Consider the following 20,752-nt stretch of genomic DNA (forward strand, 5'->3'; position numbering starts at 1 on the left):
CCCAGTGATATTCGTGACTAGGTTCTGTTCCTCCAAGAGCTTCAACGGGGGCAGTTAACTTGTTTGTGCTCAAAATTCACAGCCTCACATGCCTCTTTAATGACTTGGTGGTAAAGGGAGGCACAAATATACATAAAATAGATATAGAACACCGACCTGTTGTATATAGCATAGGGAACTCTACTCAATATTCAGAAATAACTTACATGGGAAAAGAATCTGCAAAAGAATGAACTCATATATTTATGTATAACTGAATCACTTTGTACACTTGAAACTACCACTCACTGGCATTATAAATCACCTGTGCTCTAATAAAGTTTAAAACAAATGAAAGAAGAACACACAAGTAGAGAAACCAGCACATATATTAAAATAATGTGTATTTCCCTCCTCTCACAGAAGTCTCCCTATGTAGAAGTATCAGTCCTGTCCTTAATTTGAGTTAATCCTTTTCTTAATGTGAAATGCTTAGGGTGATAGACTGGTGCATCTTTCAGTTGCTGACTAGCCTGTTATTGAGTGGGAAGAGGCTGGCTTTTGAAAGCTTGATGTTCGTGAGGCTCATTTATGTGATGGTCACATGCAGAGGACACAGGCTTGCTGTCTTCAGGTTAGGAGGGGGGAGGCTTGGATCAGGCAGCTGCCTTTGTTCTGCCAGACCCTGTGCTAAGTGAAGTGTGATGTGGACACACTCTTCGAGCTGCATAGAAATTGTTGCCCGACATGAGAAGACTGAGGAGTAAATCAGGTGACCCATGGGCCAGGTGCCATAACTTGGTTTAGGGTGGCGATGACAAGCACTGATGGAGGCTCACCCCACAGTGGGGACTGCTGGGAACACAGGTGTAGAAACTGATGGATGAGGCTTCAGTTCTAACTCCTTTCAGTGTCGTTAGGGCAAGTTAAATTAAACCTAAGTTTCCTTATCCATAACAAGGATTATGGTACCTTCTGTACAGGGTTAAATGCAGTAAGCTAAGGGCTGCAGACTTCACAGATACCTCCCTTCCTTTCTTCTTCCTCCCAGGTAGTTCTTAAGATGAAGAATAGTTGTGACCTACAGTGTTGGGGGAAGTCGTATCTTTAGATATGGATGTGAAAGATGCTATCTGAGTGGTCCAGAATGGAAGGCCAGTGTTTATGGCTAGAAATAGCCTGGGTTCCCTGCTTGGACAGGTATAATATGGATGACAGTGGTTGCCCAGCTCCTGAGGCTGTTGTTCCAAGTATATCTGCTCAGGAAAGACTCTGGGCTTCCCATCTTTACCCTGTGTGTGAATGTGGGTGTCAACTGGCCCATGCACCAAAGAGGGCCGTCGGCAGCCATGGCCCCTCTGACCCAGGGATGCTGATAGGAGTCCTGAATAGGATGCCACCTTTTATTGGGGACTGGTGTGTGTTTGGAGACTGGGTGTGAATTGACTTTCTGAAAATGGTTGCAAATTGGCAAGTTTTGTAAAAAATGTCAGAGATAGGGAAACCAGATATCAAACCAGCTCTTGAATACTCAGAAAATAGATTGGCTTCTAATCAGTGGAAAACAAAAGTTCTGTTAACTTATTAAATTTGAAAAGAACACTAATGAATGTATAGGGATGGTTTGGATGGAGCCTGCTCTGGGTAGGTCCTTCATGTAATCATTAGAGATTTCATAAACCAGATTATGCCTGAGGTGGGGGGGGGGTGGTTTATATCCAATTCAGATGACTTATTGGTCTGTTACAGAAGTTAAAAAATGGTTTAGTGTGGCCTTTCAGAGTGGTATTATTACTGGTGCTTTTTTGTGTGTGTGAGCATTTTCAGTTTTATTGTTATAAGTTGCTGAAAACTATTTCCTTTGTATTTTTGAAAGTTTAATTTTGACAGTGATATTTTTTACTAGAAGAGAAATTTCTTCCTAGTATCATTTCTTAAAGTGAAGAGTTATTTTAAAGCTAGGTATTAATAATATTATTACAGTAATACTTCACGGTTTATAGCCCTTCAGATGTGCTATGCTTTCACAAGCACATTATCCTGCTTGAACCTCACAACCCCTAGAAGTCAGTATTGTTTTGCCTTTTTTAAGCTGTGGGAAGGGGTGACTTTTGAGTGAAGCCATATAGTTGAATCTAAGAAAAGTCTTCTAACTCTGTGTCTAATATATCTGCTGGTTTTCTACATTGCCTTTTTTTTTTTTTTCCAGAAGCACTAAATCTAATCTTTTTTTAAAATTTATTTTTAATGAGAGGAGAAATTACTTAACAGTACTCGGCTGGTTTCTGCCATACATCAACATGAATCAGCCATAGGTATACGTATGTCCCCTCTCTCCCATCTCCCACACCATCCCACTTCTCTAGGTTGTCAGCACTGGGTTTGTGCTCCTTGGGTCATGTAGCAAATGTCCACTGGCTATCTATTTTACATATGGTAATTGTATATGTTTCAGTGTTACTTGGAGAGGTATTATTTCTAGGTGATCCATGACTACTCTTATTATCCTTAGACAGCTAATATTGAATTGTTGTAGTTGGCCAGGCTCTGGGCTGAAAAGCGCTTACATATATCCTTACATCTAATCTTCACAATACTCATATATAGGGAGTGGATACTGTGTTGTAACCATTTCCAGTTGAGGATGTGAGCTGTAGGGAGATTAGATCATTTGCCCCAAACACGGCTAGTAAGCAGAAGAGCTAGTTCAGACATGTCTGTCTTCAGAAGCACTGTAGCATCATCTAGAATTAGGTCTGTAGGAATTGTCTGACATGTAGAATTAATTCATGGGGTATGTCTGTACAGCTTCCATTTCTGTTCTTTTGTTCCTCTCTGTCTTTAGTTCTTTGCCTTAAAATCTGTGTGTAAACTGTGCTAATTTAGCACCATCTGTCATGACCCCACTGACTTGGCTCTTCCAGTGCCCCTTCTGATTGCTTTAGATCAACACACATCTGCCTGGAAGCTTTGTCTTTCTGCATGTCTTTGGAAGAATTAGAATCAGTCTTCCTGCCATAAAGGTGTCTCAGGCAATCCAAAAAAAAATTTTTTTTTTTGGTATAATGACTGAGTTTTGACTACTCCTTTCTTGTAAAATGCTTTGCATAGATTTTGTCCCTCCTCCCATCTGTACTTAATGGTATTGACCAAAATCAATTTCAGAATTAAGATGAGGAATTTTTTTGGACTCACGTCTTGAAGCTCCTTTCAAAACTTATAATTTGGGGGAAAAACAAATCTCTTATGAAAGAAACATGTTTTTCTGTTGCTAAGCCAAGTGATGCGGCACAGCTGGGAACCTTCTGGGCAGGGAACCCTTAGGAGAACAGAAGTCTCCTTCCTTCACTTACAGCATTTAAAATCATCCACCATCACCATCCACATCTTCATTGTCATCTGGCAACATATCTGTGAAGTCCCTGCGTACGTAGCATTTTGCATATCACTAAGGTGGGGGTGAGGGAATTTTTGAATGTCTCTGCTCACTGAAAGGAAACACCAGTTTGGATTAGACCAGACTGCATTTTAAAAGACCAGGGTAGCCCAGCTGTTCTGTGGAGGCCCTTCCTGATTCCAAGAAGCATAAATTCCAAGATTTATGATATAAGTTGTTTTAATTTTATGCATTTCCTAGATATTGAATAGTATTTTTGGCTTCATTTAGGATGGACTTAGTATGTTTATGCTTATTTCATAGGAACTAACACATACTTGAACAATCTTGAATTATTTTAATGTTTTGTGTTTGTTTTATCTTTGCTTTTATAACATTGTTGTGTCTCAGTTCAGATTTAAGAATGCTGATCAGGGCTGTATGTGTGTGTGAGTGTGCTCAGTTGCTGAGTCCTGTCTGACTCTTTTGCAACCCCATGGACTGCAGCCAGCCAGGCTCCTCTGTCCATGGGATTTTCCAGGCAAGAATACTGGAGTGGGTTGCCATTTCCTCTTTCAGGGGATCTTCCCAATTCAAGGGTCAAACCTGGGTCTCCTGCATTGCAGGCAGATTGTTTACCATCTGAGCCCCTAGAGAAGTCCGTTTAAAAAAAAAATATATATATATATATATTTTTTTTTTGTAATATATATTTTTATATATATATATATATAAATGTTATTGTTGTATATATGTTATGGTCTTTGCAGGTGTCTTAGTGATAAACAATCTACCTACCACCGTAGGAGACACAGGTTCCATCCCTGGGTTGGGAAGATCCCTGGAGGAGGAAATGGCAAGCAGTATTCTTGCCTGGAAAATCCCATGGACAGAGGAGCCTGGCAGGCTACAGCCTATGGGGTCAAAAAGAGTCAGACATGACTCAGCAACTGAGTATGCACACATACATTTGTGTTATAACATATAATAGATAACAATGATTATCCTCAAATCTGTAGTGTCTAGAAACACATTGGAGTTAAAAAGTAAGGATAATCGACTTCTTTTAACTGTTTATGGGAGACATAGCGCCATATTAGTTATATGTAACATAGAAACACAAGCTTGCTTGCTTGTAAAAGGAATACACTTTTGTTCTTTGGCAAGTATCACAGTGTCTCTAGGATTTAGTATTCTCATTCTCAAAATGAAGGAACTGACAACTTCCAAGGTCAGCTGTAAATGGATTGAATTGTCCTGTTAATCTCTTGGGTCATGCAATTTAGTGATATAACTGGGGTTAGCCTGAGTGTTTCAAAAGCAAGATTACTGGAAGCTCATTCTCCAGCTGTTGGGTTCAGAGGTTATTCAAGAATGTTGCCCTGTCATTTGGATCTGGTTTGCTGAGGAATAAGCCAGCATCGTTATATGAGGCCACTTTGCTAATCAAGCCCCAGCCTAACGATTGCATTCTCTTCACCATTCGGTTGGGGAGCCAGCATCTTGCTTCAGGTGCATTGCTAACTTCTGGAAAGTCTGAGTCACAGGGTCCTAAGGACAGACACAGCAACCCTGTTCATCTAGACAGTATTTTCTAGACCCAGGTCTCAGCTCACTTGAATTTGGCAACCAAGGATTTACATGTAGTCTTTTTTTTTTTCTCATTTTCAAGTGATTTCTCTTTTTATGTCTTCCTAATTTCTGCTCTTTTCCAACATAACTATAGATTTATGCTGTACAATGTTGTTGTTTAGTCACTTAGTTGTGTCTGACTCTTTGTGACCCGGTAGACTGTAGCCTGCCAGGCTCCTCTGTCCATGGGATTTTCCAGGCAAGAATACTGGGTGGGTTGCCATATCCTTCTCCAGGGGATCTTCCTGACCCAAAGATTGAACCTGTATCTCCTGCATTGGCTGGAAGATTTTTAACCACTGAGCAAGTAGGGAAGCCCTACAGTGTACAGTGGGCTGCCTTTCATATTCCTCTGCCTCGATTTTCTCAACTGGAAAATGGTGATACTAACTTCAACCCCTTTGTCTGTTTTGGGAAGAAATATGAGATAACCGATGCCATAAAGTTCTTTTTAATTTAGAGCAGGAGGGAAACTCAATTATAATAAGAATCTTGTATCTTTATTTTTATGGGACATTTACAATGTTAACAATGAATACCTATCAGGGAGGGAAATCTTATTTTGAATGTTGTTGATAGAATGATGGCCAAGAAGATATTAGAGGTGCATGCAAAAGCTAAGAAAATGTGTTTAAAAATGATGAACACCAAGCCATCTAATATTTCTTTTCCAGAAGGAGAATTAGATGGTGACTGTAGGGTGTAAAAAAAAAAAAAAAAAAAAGAACGTATACTTCGGGATTTTCCAAATCTATTTTGTATATATCCTTTTAATTTGATTTCAAGAGTAAAGGTGTTATGTAATAATGTTCAGGAATTTTTCACTGTGTGGGGAGCTCTGTTTGGTTCAGTATGGTAGCTACTAATGGCAAGCAGCAACATTTTAACTAAAATTAATTAGAATTAAATAAAATTAAAATTTTAGCTACTCAGTTACATCAGTCACATTTTAAGTGCTTAGTAACCACACATGGCTAGTGGCTACAGTATTGGAAGAGTCCAGATGTAGAGCATTTCCAGAAGGTTCTGTGGGACAGTACTTCTCTAGAGAAACTGAAAAAAGGGAAAGAAAATTCCCTTCTTCTTCTTCCCCAAAGCTGCATTTTATAATCTCTGGCCTTATATTATTATATTGTAAATGCACAGTTGAAATTTTATGAAGGGACACAAAAATACTGGAACCAGTTCTTTGCTCTCGTTGCATTTCTTCCATAATTATTTTCTTACGTAAGTAACAGATTACCTAGACCAATCCAGTAGTCCTGAAATCATGTGCCACATTCAGTTCTTTTATAATTATTTCACAGGCATAAACCAAACTGTTGCCTCTAACAAAATAACTAATATAACCCAAGTCCACTCTGTCCACAAATCTGTCCGGGCTCTACCATCAACATATATCCAGGATCAGGCCCTTTTCCTCCACTCCACTCATCACTCTGGCCCCAGCCATCATCACCTCTCTTGTAAATTATTGCTGATGCCCCCTGACTGGGTTCTTGCTTCCCCTCCTGCCCTTTCACCCACTTTTAAGCCTGTTCTCAACAGAGAGATCATTTTAAATATCAGGTCACGTTACTCTTGTACGCAAAATTTTCTGGCAGCTTCTCCTTTTATTCCAAGTAAAAATGAAAATGTGGACAGTGGACCGTAGGGCCTCACGGGTCTCATGGCCTCTTGTGGTATCAGCAGCACTTACTCCCCTTAAGCTGCATGAGCTCTTCTTTCTTCTCCAATTCCCCAAAGTATATTCTTGTCTTGGGCTTGCCTGGCAGCTCAGTAGCAAAGAATTTGCCTGTCAGTGCCAAGAGATGAGGGTTCAATCCCTGGGTTGGAAAGATTCCCCTGGAGAAGGAAGTAGCAACCCACCCCAGTATTCTTGCTTTGGAAATCCCATGGATGGAGGAGCCTGGTGGTCCCCAGTCCGTGGGGTTGCAAAAGAGTCAGACATGACTTAGCAACTAAGCAAAAATTCTTAGGAATATGCTGTTGGCTTTTGCCATTTCCTCTGTCTGGTCCACTTGTTCAAGATGTCCACCTGACTCATCTCTTCACTTCTTTTAGCCCTTTTCCAACATGATTTCGTAATGAGGTCTCACCAAACTATTAAAAAGTGTCACCAACACCACCCCTTCTCCAGTCCCCACACAACCCTCATTCTTTGCTTCTCCTACTAGGTTTTTCTCCATAACACTTAACACCATCTGACATACCTCATTGTGTGTGTGTGTGTGTGTGTGTGTGTGTGTCATCTGTCTCCTCCCAGTAGAATATAAACTGCTTGAAGGCAGTGCTTTATGTCTTTTTCATCTTTAGTGTCTGCAAGGTAGACCCTCAATGATAATCTAATGAATGAAAGAAAGACTTAAGTAAATGACAGTTATGATAAATCATGGGCTTTCCAGGTGGTGCTAGTGGTACAGAACCTGCTTGCCAATACAGGAGACATAAAGAGACCGGGGTTCAATCCCTGGGTTGAGGAAATCCCCAAAGGAGAGCATGATAACCCACTCCAGTATTCTTGCCTGGAGAATCTCATGGAGGAGGAGCCTGGCAGGCTGCGGTCCATAGTATTGCACAGAGTTGGACACAACTGAAGCAACCTAGCATGCACATGATAAGTAATACCAAAAAGAACAGGATAGATGCATCTCAAAGAGTACTTTTTGGGAACCAAAATGTGCGAATTTAATGAGATTCATTTTAGCAAGAGACAGAGAAACACAAAGACACACCATCCGGCATCATCTTTCCTCCACCCTGTTCCTCTCTGAGAGGGCTCTGGGATGAGGCTCTGCGGGCTCTGCCGGGAGCCTATGGACTTCTCCTTCCCACTCTTGAGGGGCCACATAGAGGAGAGTTTGGACTAGGGCTGCAGGGGTTGTATGTGGACAACTTCGAAAAGAAAAACAACTTGGGGCTCCAGCTGGGCTGATCCTTCAGCAGAGCAACCAGTCCTTTGAGATGACCATGAGACTCAAAGAAGGCAGGGAAAAGGGTCCTTTTTGGCTGTGGAGTGTTCTGAGGAAGGGGGAACGGAGCGGGGAAGGGGCCAACCATAGTTTGCTGCCTTAGGAGGGAGGTGAGCTATGAAACAGAAATCTAGAAACATGGAGGCAGAGAGTTCCCTTCCTGCGCTGGGAAGCTGGTGGATGCCAGACTGCAGCACCGGCCTGTTTTCTGGCATTGCTGGGGAGAAGGGAAAGCTTGGCAGTGGTCGGGAGCAAAAACAAAAGAAAAAGGGATCACTTACAGTTTGCTGGTTCCCACTGAGGCGGGGAGGAGGAGACACACACAAGCAGAGAGTCACTTGCTTATTTCTAGTTACAGGGCGGAGCAGTAGAGTGTTCAGGGGAGTCCAGCTTTTCACTTCCTCCCATTGTGCAAAGACTGGGTTTAGCTTCAAAAGCTCTGCCTCCAGGTTTTGCTTTATCTTGCAACTTTGAGCCTTTTGGCACAATGCTCAGGTGGGGTTCTTTGAACAGAGGAGTGATATTCCTGTGTTCCCAGAGCAAAAACATTTCTCCATATAGCAAAGTTCATTTATCTGAAGCTTCAAGAAAGAAAAACATGCTCTGTTTTTAAAAAAATAGGTTTCCTCTTTTTGCCATGTCCTTTCATTAGGCACTGGTTTTTTAAAGGATAAATTTTCTTCTGTTTAAATGGTCTATTAATTGTCACTAAAATAATAGGTGATTTTTTTCCCCCTATATTTTGTGTAGAGTCTGTCCTGTCAGTACCCCGACCCACATTTTGTAAATTGTTTAGTTTTGTTGATTTAACTGTTTGCTCTGTTGGCACAGTCAAGGGCAAAATCAAGATCTAGAAAGCCTTAGGACACCTGAAATCGTTTATTAGAATGGATTTTGCTTTCCCTGCCTCCACTGCTAGCAATGACATCGCCAGCCTGTGGGAGCTGCAGAAGACTAGAGTCTTTCTGGAGTGAATTTTTGAGTAAAGAAGTTCTTTGAACACAGTAGGCAAAAGGCAGGGGATGTCAGCATTTGGCATTTCTACAACTTTCCTCTGTTCAGGTTATCCTTTCCTTTGTCTATTTCTCCTCCTTTTGGCAGCTGAGTTGGGGATTAGCTGGTGTTAATATATCTGTTTGAACTGGGTTGAGGTGTGCTGCAAACAACACATTTTCAGGTACTTTCCATATAGGATGTGACTATTAAATAGGAAGGATGTGTCAATTACGTGGTAGGCATTAGGAAGAATGAGGCATAGCTGAATTTTTATAATTGGATTCACAATTATAGCAACTTTTTTTTTTTTAACTTTCTGAGATCTTCAGTTTTCATAGCTGGAAAGAAGGTAAGGAAGAGGACTAAACCTTGACTAAGATAGATATGGTCCCTGCTCCCAAGTACCGTACAGTCTGGTGGGGTTGGTAGATGTTAAACATATAACTCCACTAGTAATTAAAATTGTGATAGGTATTACTGAGGAAAGGAGCAAGTACTGTGAGAATGTATGATTGGGAGACCTGCTCTAGTCTGGACTTTGTTAGGGAAGTTCTTTAGGTGGGGCTCTGAAGGATGAGTAGATGTGATCAGGGGAAGGTAAAGAAAAGAGGCAGAAGGAAGAACGGTTGGAGCAGACGGTGGGAACAACAGAAGGTCAGTATGGCTATAACTGGAGGGGATGGGGGTCGGGAAGGAGAGGGAGTGAAAGGGGGCTGCAGGTGGAGGCAAGGACCAGTGTAGTCGTGCGGAGCCACTAAAGAGCTTAAGTAAAGTGACAGGATAAATGTTTGGGTTTTAGAAGATCAAGATACTTTATGGGCCTTTGATTTGATGAGGCAAGATGGGTCTGTGGGGGGGCTGCTGAAAGTGTTACAGGAGCAAGATGATGGTGGCCTGGGGTGGAGCCATTGTATTGGAACTGGAGAGAAGTGAATGGATTTAAGAGATGTTTCAGTCGCATTGAACTTGGTGAATGACTGAGATTACTTTGATGATGCCTGGATTTCTGTCTTGAGAAGCTGTATGGATTGCCATGGCTCGTTATTGAGCTCAAACTCTTAGTGAGGAACAGATTCTGAAAGAAAGATCACATGCTGAGTTTAAGGGTTGAGGTAGAGTTAGAGCTGGTGATCTAACAGGTCTGGGCTGCACAGGAACTTGGGAGCCCTCTGGGATCCACTGAAGTCGTGGGAGAAAATGGAAGGGAGCAGGGAATGGGGAATGGACATGACCAGGGAGGTGGGTGGAGAAACCAGTGGAAAAAAGAATTCAAGCACAAGGGGCTATATCAACGTTAAGGCGGTATCTAGTTCAGCTGTGAAATCTAAGTCAGTTCTGCCCATTACTAAGGTGAAATCTCATTAGGAAATGCTGAAAACTATATGTGGGCCTTAGCAACAAAGAGGTGTTGGGACCTCAGGGGAGCTGTGGGTACAGAAGCCAAATGCATTCGAGGCAGAAAAATGAATCAGGTACGGATCCTTTTTTGGGAGGGAGTTAGATGGAGCTACAAGAGGGGTGTAGAATCCAGGATACAGATCTAGATCTTGGGAGCCCTGTATCTGGACGTTTAGATATGGAACAGAAGACATAGTTACATAAGCCTCTGCAAATGTGGGCAGGGTGTAATCCAGAGGCATTTACCTCTGGCGGTTCAGAAGGAGGGGACAGATGGAGCCTCAGGAGCAGGCAGGTGGGGAGGCTTGGAGTGGGGTGGTCAGGGTACCGTTTGGATGAAGTCTGTATACTCAGTGGCGCAGGAAGGAAGCGGAATCAGCTTGTAGGCTAGCTCTGTTGTCCAGCTCTGCCTGGAAGCCACCACGGCAAGCCTGGGATAGGCAGATGGGTGGGTTCATCTGGGGTTGAGGTTTTTCCTCTGTGGGCATAATGAAAGGCCAGGGAACACACAGGCCGAAGGTATTAACAGTGGAGGAATGATTTCAGTGGGGTTTTAATGGGATGAAGATGGCTGGGAGGGTGTAGGATGGTCAGTGACCAGTGGTGTTGGGGAGCGGGCACAGTTGAGTGTAGGAAAAGACTCATGTACTTTGCTAAGTGTGCAGTGTGTGTGTGACTCACCTGAGGATCTTATTAAACTGCAAATCCTGATGCAGTAGGTCTGGATTCCCAGATTCTGTATTTCTAACAAGCTCCTAACTGCTGCTAGCCCCTCTGGCCCTTAGATCACACTGAAGGAGAAGTGAGAAGGTGGTGGTCCAAGAATGGGATGCCTGAGCTGGGAATCATAGAGTCGACAGCTAGCACGACCCAGGGAATGACTAAGTGGACCAGAAGGTCAAAGGATGAGAAGGCCGGCTGGTCATCAAGTCTCTGGGGATGCGTGACAGTGATGCTAGCTCTTACTGTTGGCCACACTGTTCTAGGCACCTTGGGTATAGTCTGTTGTTTAATCCTCACAACGGTCTGCCATGCGGTATTGATACCTATGATGATCCCTTATTGTACAGACTAGGAAAGTGAGACCCAGAGAGGCGTTTCCCCAAATCACCCTCACTTGTGAGTGGAGGAGTCAGGATTCACACTGGCCGTAAAATTCCAGAACATCTTCAGAGTCCAGTGCCCTGATGTGAATGGATGCATTGCTGACCTCTGATGATGGAAGTTGGAGGGGGGATGGTATATAGATATTTTTAGCCAGGTGTTAGCATCATCAGTGAATAAAGTTAAGAGAGTGCTAGGGTTTTGGTCGGCTGTCCCTTTTAATCCTCACAGCTGTCATGTAGAGCCATAACCATTTTACAGGTAAGAAAAATAAGATTCAGGTTACGTAGTTAAGTGGGAGAGATGGCAAATGAATTCAAATTGGTCCAAAGCCTTTTCTTTCTCTCTATCAGTTTTCACTATATCACCACCCAGACATGGAAATTCTTTTCTAATTCTCAGATAGGCGGTAGTTACCATGGGAATAATCTCTTCCTGCACTGAAAGCTGCATCCTGGAGATGATGCATTGTAAACAGGTGACTGAGTGGGATTCAGGGCGTCTGGACTTGACTCTGTCTCTGACTAGCAAGTGTGCACATGTGTCTATAGCTCTCAGTTTTTTTATCCATATGTATTGCTTTCAGAGCTATATTCAATAAGTATAATGTCAGTTAAAATGACTCCTTTCATACTAGTGTTAGCACTTGATAACTTGATAGGTAATCCCCGATTCTTACACAAGGATAAATATTGTCTCTGAATTAGAAGTGAGGATACTGCAGCCTGGAGACTTACAGGAACCTGCCAACTTCCTCTCTGCCTACAAAATGCTGAAACTAGGGTTTCTCTGAGGTTTTTTAATCCAAAGCTCATGTTCTTGCTATCCAAGCTTGCTTCCTCAACCTCTTCTGTATCCGCCATGAGGATCATGCTTATGGGTGCAGATGGTGCCATTCGCCAGCTTTATCAAACTTTCAATACCTGGACCCAGAGAAGAAATGCATTTTATGTTTATTTTGAGAAGCAACCCCCCATGTGTGCACATCAGCATGCGCGCGTGCGCACACACACACACACGTGTACCGTGTGCACACTGATACCTCTGAAACAAAAGTTTCATGAAGCAATGCTTATGGTTTGTATTAGCAATGCACTTAATTTTCTTTTCACTTCCAGTTCAGTTTAGTCTATTTTATTAATATGCTTGTTAAATTCTACTGAATTGACTTAACCACCTACCAATGGGCTGCAGCCCTCAGTTTGAAAATTATGTGCACACCCGGATTTCTCAATATAATTACTCCAGATCTTTTCCCCCTGACTCTCCCTGTTTCTTATTGGGGTGTATAATGAAAAATATCTTTCAACCTGATAATTTCTCTAACAGTATTAAATCTAAATCAATGCCTGCTCCCACCCATATGCCATCCATACATCTGCAGAGTGGAGAAATATTTCATATATTTGTTCTGAGAGCAGGAATGAAAATGTATACTGTTTTTCTTGCTGAAAATACTAATTAACAAAAAGTGAAGAATAAATAAGTGACATCTGTCCCTCCTGGACTTGAGAAGATGGGGATAGAAGAACCTCTCTTGTTGGCTGATAAATTGAAAGGGTATAGGGTGGGGAGGGACCACAGCATTAGAAGTCTGGTAAATGATGAGTGAAACTTACTTCATGTTCCGTCTGTGCCATATAGCTGTCTAACTACTATTATCATTGAACTTGTCCAAGGCTGTATGTGTATTGGACTCCTTTATGCACCGGGTCTTGTTCTGAGAACCTCACCTGTTATCTCAGTAGTTGTATTGTCTCCGTGTTTTTACAGGTGGGGAGACCAAGGGGTGGAGAGGTTAAGTAACCTGCCCAAGGTCACACAGCTAGCAGGGATTGGTCTGGTGGGGTTCATATCCAGGGAGGCTGCCCCTGGAGCCCATGGTCTTTACCATTAAGCTGTAACTGTCACATCTTTCAAGTAATTCTTTGTTAGGCACCATGCCCAGGGTAGGGTTCTCACTTCTGGGTTTTGAATCATAAAAGGAATCACACAGGGAAGAAAAATGGTTGGTGTTCATTCACTTCACAAGGGCTGTCAGAAGGGACTTACCACTTGAGGGAAGAAGAAGTTCTTGCTTCTCAAATTGGTAGAGTTGATTTAGTTTCTTTCTCTCCTGAGCTCTGGTTTTTAATTTAAAAGAAAAACAACAACTTTCAAAAAAAAAATAAGGGCTACCCATTTCCTTTAAATAAATTCATTTGTGCTTAAAATTTCACTGTCAGAGAAAAAAACAAAAACGGGAGCCCTGGTAAATGCAGACAATTGTTTGATTCTTCCTGGTCTATTTTCTCATCTCTAAGATAAAGGAACTGCACACGCCCATCCCTGGATCCCTCTTAACTGTGATCTTTCACTAGAATTGGGTGCTAGTGACTCATGACATGTTCAGGAAGAGACCAGCTGGCCCTGTGTTAGGGAAGCAGGAGAAGGTTTGTTAATGTGACCTTTGTGTTCATGTTGTATGTTTTCTATACTTTTTGTATGACTGTGATTCTACTGTTGGTGAATTCATTTAAACCATAAACCTAACAGTGATGACTAGCAGAGGTTCCTTCCCAAGCATGCCCCGTACAGACCATGGAGACCTCAGTGCTGAGAGGTCCGGGCAGAAACTCTGTGCCAAGTGAGTACCTTAACGTGACCTTCCTGGACCTGACGCTAGGAGTTAGATTCATCTTTACTCTTAGCCTAAGAGATGGTCCCATTCCAGGGATTATGATCACGCCATTATTCTGCCTTTAAAAACATGTCATTATCAAAGAATCAGTGTGACCCGTTCTGGAGTTTTATATCAGACAGTGCTTTGAAAAGAAGATCTGAAATGTTAGTGACATCCAGAAGTCTTGAGGTTGTTTGAAAGTAGCCATGTGTTTGTCCGTGGGAAAAAATTAGAGATGCTTGTTTTCTTTCATGCTTTGATGAAACCTTGCAACTGGCAATAAAGGGACTGCAGGAAGAATGAAGCAATAGTTTCTGACAAGCTGTATGTAAACATTGCATTTCTGCATAATGGTGTAAATAACCAGGTGAAAAGAAATGGATTTGCACAGGTGTTAGAGTACAAAGGTTTCCCCTGAAACTAGACATCTGAAGACACAAACCCACTCCAGTGGCTCTCCCCTGTTACCCGCCCCCCAAATTGAGGGAGCATCTGTCCTTCCTGGAAGGAGAGACCCATGGAGGAATTAATTCCTCTCAGCAAGTATTTACTGGTGACTTACCATTCCTGGCAGTCCATGCAGAGCAAAGAGAAGCAGGGTCTGAGAACTGGGACAGACCCACAGTGGGTCTGAACCATAACCCAGAGTGTAGGAAGGTAACTCAGACGTCTGTTCCAACCCCCTTATTTTAAGCTTGGGTGACTTGAGGTCCACACAGATAGTTAACTTGTTCAGACTCAGGTCATTTGTCTAGCTTGAGATCAGACCCAGCCTAAATCTAGGAGCTCTGTTCTTAGTATAATTGGCACGAATAATATTGTTATAATATTGTAATATAAAAAGAAACACCAGTGCTTTCCATATGCTGGCCCTTTCTATAAGTTCTCAGTACTTTACATGTTCACTTATTGACACGCAGTGACTCATTTAACCCTCATGGCTCCCTGAGGTGTACATCGTTGCTTCCATTTTACAGAAGAGGAAACTGAGGCAATGAGAAAGTTATGTACTTTGCCCCCAAGTCATGCAGTTAGTAAATGGTGAAGTTTGGATAAAAACCCAGGCAACCTGACCCCAGAGTTTCCCCTCTAAACCACTAGGTAAGGGGTCAGCAAATCTTTACTTTCTGTAAAGGACCAATCAGATAGTAAATATTTTCGGCTTTGTGAGCCATAACATCTCTGTTACATCTGCTCAGCACTGTCTTCATAGTGTGAAAGCAGTTGGAGACCACCCGTTAAATGAATGGGTGTGACCATGTCCCAATAAAGCTTTATTTATAAAAACAGGTGGGGTTGGATCTGTAGTTTTCAGATCCTACACTGGACTATGCCATCTCCTAGGGCATGCTTATAAATGGCATTAGGAAAGATACAAATGCCTGAGGAGTGTGGTGATCTGATTTTATAAGGCATTTGGGGCCAGAAATTGCACTAAAACTGTGGTTTTTTTATTCCTTTTGGGTCTAGTGTCCTGCTTTGGCCAGAGAGGGTAATGGTCATCAGAGCCGTGTGCAGTGGGTTGTTAGGAGGCTGAGAGTCAGAAGAGGCTTTTTATTCTCCCTCAACTTTCCGGGTGACCTCACACACGTCTCTTAGTACCTGTCACTCGGAACTCTTCCCAGTGGTGATAACATTCCTTGCCACCTGCCCCTCTTCCTCCCTGAAGTGTATGTCGTGGATTAATGAAGTCTTGTCTGAGATGTACTTGGAGCTGGGAGTTTGGAAGAGAGGAAACATAGTCATCATTTAGCTTGCTTGCAAATGAGCATTTTGGGGATATGAGACCATCGGTCTTACATTTGCCAGGAAGAGCCCAGTTTTAAAGGAAGGATACTTTTGTTAATGTGCAGGAGAGAATGTGGATGTAGGGGCCATAAATTTATGTGTTGCCTATGCAGTGGTAGACTTTAGGTAATGGCATTCTTTAAGAGGGTGAAACATACCTATTTCTGTTTTTAGCAAGTGTACAATGAGAGGGTTCCACGGCCTACCTCATTATGTATCATCTCCATAAGGAAATTTAGGCTTCTCTGCTAAGCTGTGCATCTTAACACCAGGGAGGATTTTTATAAATGTTTCCAAGTGAAATTTTGAAGTTAAAGTTGAACCAAGAAGCCTCAAAGGGAACCAAGCTACTGCTTGCATTTCAATGAAGGGGAGAGGAAATTCATTATAGAGGTTGAAAATGTGGTTTGCATGCTAAGACTTTTGTGGAAGAATGGGCCTCCCAGACTGGGGGGGGGGGGGGGGGGATTCTGGTTTGCCCTTTGTGGTTAAGGTTTCTTGGCTAAGTACACATAGACCTTCTAATGCTCCCCTTGCTTTTCTTTTTTTTTTTTTTTTTTCCATTTTTTTAAAGCTTTGTAAGAATATTCTTCTTCAAGTTTAAAGATACATATTGAACTGAAAATTTCAGCTTGTCTCAGAATCTTTGTTTTTTTCCCAATCGTTTGTTTTGTTCTGTTGACAAAAACTATTTAAAAATTCAGTAGATGTTAATCTTACTTTGGGAATCTAAACTTAAGATGCTCTCACACCAATTATAATGATATATTCAGCAGAGATGTTCTGGTAGTGGGCTAGGTCTTTATTAATATGGTTGTATCTTACTGTAAACAACAGCATCAGGCCTGCAGAGCCACATTCTTCTGGTTCTACAGGTGAGCAAACTGAGAGGCTAACTAACTCTGCCGGGGTGAAACAGCTAGAAAGTGGCAAAGCCACAATTGGACTCTGTCTTCCTAATTTCAAAACCCCAGCAAGTAGGGCAACCAAACGTCCCAGTTTCTGGGATGCAGGATTCTCAGAGCTAAAACTGGAAATGGAGATGTGGTCACCCTGCCCAGAAGAGGCTTGCTATCCCAAGTGCCAAGGGAGTGCTCACTCACTACCAGGAAGCACTTGCTCATACACCACAGAGGGGTTTTCCTCTGCGATGTCTCCCCTCACCTGCTGGAAGCCACGTGTGTGCACCGCAAGACCTCCAGGGCCACAACTCCTAGGTCATCTTGGCTCCAAAGAGGAAGCCTAGGAGCTTGAGTTCGTTGGGATTTCCAGTTTGAATGTAGCCCTATTATTTGGATCAGTTTGGGTTGATAGAGCAAAAGGCACAATTCTTGGAATGGTAGCATCCGTAGTTTTGCACACATGCTTCAGAATATTGCTCTGCTCTTGTGCTCACAAGTGGGCCTATTGTTTGAAAGGCTGGGTTAGCACTGGAGAATTTCACCCCTTCCATTTCATCTCCTTCCAGGCTTTCTAAGGACAGTTCTTGTGCTTTTGGGGATCAGAGCTGACCACCAGAAATGGGGACCAGCCAGCACAAAGCTTCTCCCCTCAAAGCCTGAACGTTTCTTTTCAAGCAAATGATTTTGGCCTGTGTCCAGCTGCCGAAGGACACCGTGTGCTTAGGCTGCCTTTAAAATATTTCTAAAGAAAGGTTGGCATGCGGGCCACAGATTGTGAGCGCTGTTGTTGCCAGAGTGAAAGCAGAAGTGATCATTAGAACATCATGCATCTACATATGGTCAAGAGATTGCTGTTTAGGCAAAAGTTGAATCCGTGTGAACACACTGGGTTTTTTTTTTCCTTCTGTTTTAAAAAATATACTGAGCCAGTTAATACCCTGTCAGTGGCCTCTGGAAACCCCCCTGGTGACTTTCCAGGAAAGGACAGATTAAAAGCAGGCAGGGAGGTCACTTGATGCTTCGGCTGCTTGTGGGAGATGTTATTCTCCAAAATGCGAAGCTTGTAAATGGGTGACAAGGCCAGCCTGGGCTTCTGTGCTGGGGAGGCCGCGTGTCAGTTATGTGGGTGCCTGTTTTGAGATTAGTTTTTAAGACAGTCATTAGATTCACACAGGGGACCTGGCAATCACTTAATCACCGGTGTGCTTGCTGTATAGTAATGTCAAAAGGTGTCTTGTCATCTTTACTTCATGTTTTGTTCAAGTTTCTCTGTGACTATGTCCCAAATGAAATACGCGTCAAGAACAAAGTATTTCTTCTGTGATGGGGGCCTGTTTCTGGGAGAATTAAGATACAAGCTCTCGTTGATGAGCAGAGAGAAAAAGTCAGGAAATGAGGGCAGAGTGAAGCGGGTGGGAACCAGAGGAGGGGGTAGAGAATGAGAAGCTGGGATGGGGTGTGGTGGGCATAGCGGTGGCCACAGAAGAGAGGAGAGGCTGGAGGGAGGGCTGGGGAACAGTCCAGGAGATGCACAGGTGAGCTGAGAGATCCACACACAGAATCAGGTAGACAGATCCAAATAGAGACACAGAGATCAACCCATGATCAGAGAGAGAGAGGGAGAGATACAGAGAGACAGAGGGACACTGGTCTCCTGGTCCTTGTTCTTATGTTATGCAATCATCCATCATCTTATTGATGACACTTTTACCTGTTTGCTTCTTTCTGACTTGAAAGCTGTATGACTCATCTGTGTTTGCATGTGTGCAGACTATTGAGGAACCTGGCTCTTAGACAGGTGAGATTTGAGAGCCTCTGTAAATTATTAGCATAATCTCTGGGGCCAGACCATCTGTTTGAATCCAATCCCTGCCACCTACTTGCTTGGTAACTCGGACAAGTAATACAATCTCCGTGTCTCAGTTTCTTCTTAAAATGGAGCTAATAATAGTGCCTACCACATTGGTTGCTGTGAGGATTAAAGGAGATGATGTATGCAAACCTGTGGGAACATGGTACCCCACAAGTATCAACTGGTATTACTACGGTACTTGTAAAATGATCCTGGATGTTGTGGCGCCAGTTTTTCCTCAGAGCATGTTCACAGAGGTAAGTATGCTCTCCTGGCTACTGAAGAGGCTTCATGTTCCCATCTGGGGCTTTTGGCACTGACCCTTATTGCCATCTGGGGAGAGAGTGAAAAGGTAGTCATACGCTCTGAATAAAGAGTTTCAGCCTCTAGTCCAGCTCTGGCATGGACTAGCTACGAGACAAGTTTCTTTGGATCTTCTCTTAGATTATGGTCTTTCACTAGGTGATTGATATTGACTCCTTTCTGGTGTGTGAGTTTTATGATTTGGCTATTATTTTACTTCTATGCAAAGGTTTTGTGGACTTAAGATTCTTGAAAAGATTAGGGATTGATCATACAAGAACCCCTGGAAGGAAGAAGTGTGTGCTTCAGTATACTGCTGACCCTTGAGCAACATGAGTTGAGCTACACATTATATGCAGATATTTTTTAGGACTAAATACTACAGTACTTACCAGACAATCTGTGGTTGGTTGAATCCTCAGATGCAGGCAAACGGTAGATGCAGAGGGCCCACTCCACTATAAGCTATACACAGACTAAGCCCTGAATTGGTCAAGGGTTAACCATAGATAGATAAAGGAAAGGATGAGAATTCTGATTTCTGTAGTCATGCTGTTCATCATGACTGTTGACATTATTTCTATTTTTAAACCTTTTCCCCTAGAGGGGGAGCAGAGTTTGAAAAGGTGCTACATCAAGATGTGCTGTGGAATGGAATATTATTCAGCCATAAAGAGAATGAAATATTGCCATGTTTTACCCACATGGATGGACCTTCAGTTCAGTTTAGTCGTTCAGTTGTGTCTGACTCTTTGTGACGCTATGGACTGCAGCTTGCCAGGGCTCGCTGTCCATCACCAACTCCTGGAGTTTACTCAAACTCATGTCAATTCAGTTGGTGATGTCATCCAACCATCTCATCCTCTGTCATCCCCTTCTCCTTCTGCCTTCAATCTTTCCCAGCATCAGGGTCTTTTCAAATGAGTCAGTTATTTGCTTCAGGTGGCCAAAGTATTAGAGTTTCGGCTTCAGCATCAGTCCTTCCAATGAATATTCAGGACTGATTTCCTTTAGGATGGACTGGTTGGATCCCTTTGCAGTCCAAGGGACTTTCAAGAGTCGTCTCCAACACCACAGTTCAAAAGCATCAATACTTTGATGCTCAGTCTTCTTTATGGTCCAACTCTCACATCCATACATGACCACTGGAAAAACCATAGCCTTGACTAGATGGACCTTTGTTGACAAAGTAATGTCTCTGTTTTTTAATATGCTGTCTAGGTTGGTCATAATTTTTTTTCCAAGAAGCAAGCGTCTTTTAATTTCATGGCTGCAGTCACCATCTGCAGTGATTTTGGAGCCCCCCAAAATAAAGTTTGTCACTGTTTCTGTTGTTTCCCCATCTATTGGCCATGAAGTGATGGGAACAAATGCCATGATCTTAGTTTTCTGAATGTTGAGCTTTAAGCCAACTTTTTCACTCTCCTCTTTCACTTTCATCAAGAGACTCTTTAGTTCTTCTTTACTTTCTGCCTTAAGTGTGGTGTCATCTGCATATCTGAGGTTATTGATATTTCTCCCAGCAATCTTGATTCCATTTAGTGCTTCATCCAGTCCAGGATTTCTCATGATGTACTCTGCATATAATTTAAATAAACAGGGTGACAATATACAGCCTTAACGTACTCCTTTCCCAATTTGGAACCAGTCTGTTGTTCTATGTCCAGTTCTAACTGTTGCTTCTTGACCTGTGTACAGATTTCTCAGGAGGCAGATCATGTGGTCTGGTATACCCATCTCTTTAAGAATTTTCCACAGTTTGTTGTGATTCACACAGTCAAAGGCTCT

At 42.6% G+C, this 20,752-nt stretch overlaps 2 protein-coding genes across 11 annotated transcripts in view; one reads left to right on the forward strand and one right to left on the reverse strand.

The window, feature by feature from the left end:
• The window catches only part of LOC110150686 (cytidine monophosphate-N-acetylneuraminic acid hydroxylase), a 293,016-nt gene extending 284,685 nt beyond the window's left edge, over positions 1–8,331 (reverse strand). For both annotated transcript variants that reach the window (XM_070456245.1, XM_070456243.1), the window contains exon 1: positions 8,241–8,331. The gene's annotated coding sequence lies outside the window, so the exon portion shown is untranslated. The remainder of the gene's footprint in view (positions 1–8,240) is intronic.
• Positions 1–20,752, forward strand: part of CARMIL1 (capping protein regulator and myosin 1 linker 1) — a 303,717-nt gene that overhangs the window by 104,196 nt on the left and 178,769 nt on the right. The window lies entirely within an intron of this gene.

The sequence above is a fragment of the Odocoileus virginianus genome, chromosome 27, assembly GCF_023699985.2.
Source record: "Odocoileus virginianus isolate 20LAN1187 ecotype Illinois chromosome 27, Ovbor_1.2, whole genome shotgun sequence".
Taxonomy (NCBI): domain Eukaryota; kingdom Metazoa; phylum Chordata; class Mammalia; order Artiodactyla; family Cervidae; genus Odocoileus; species Odocoileus virginianus.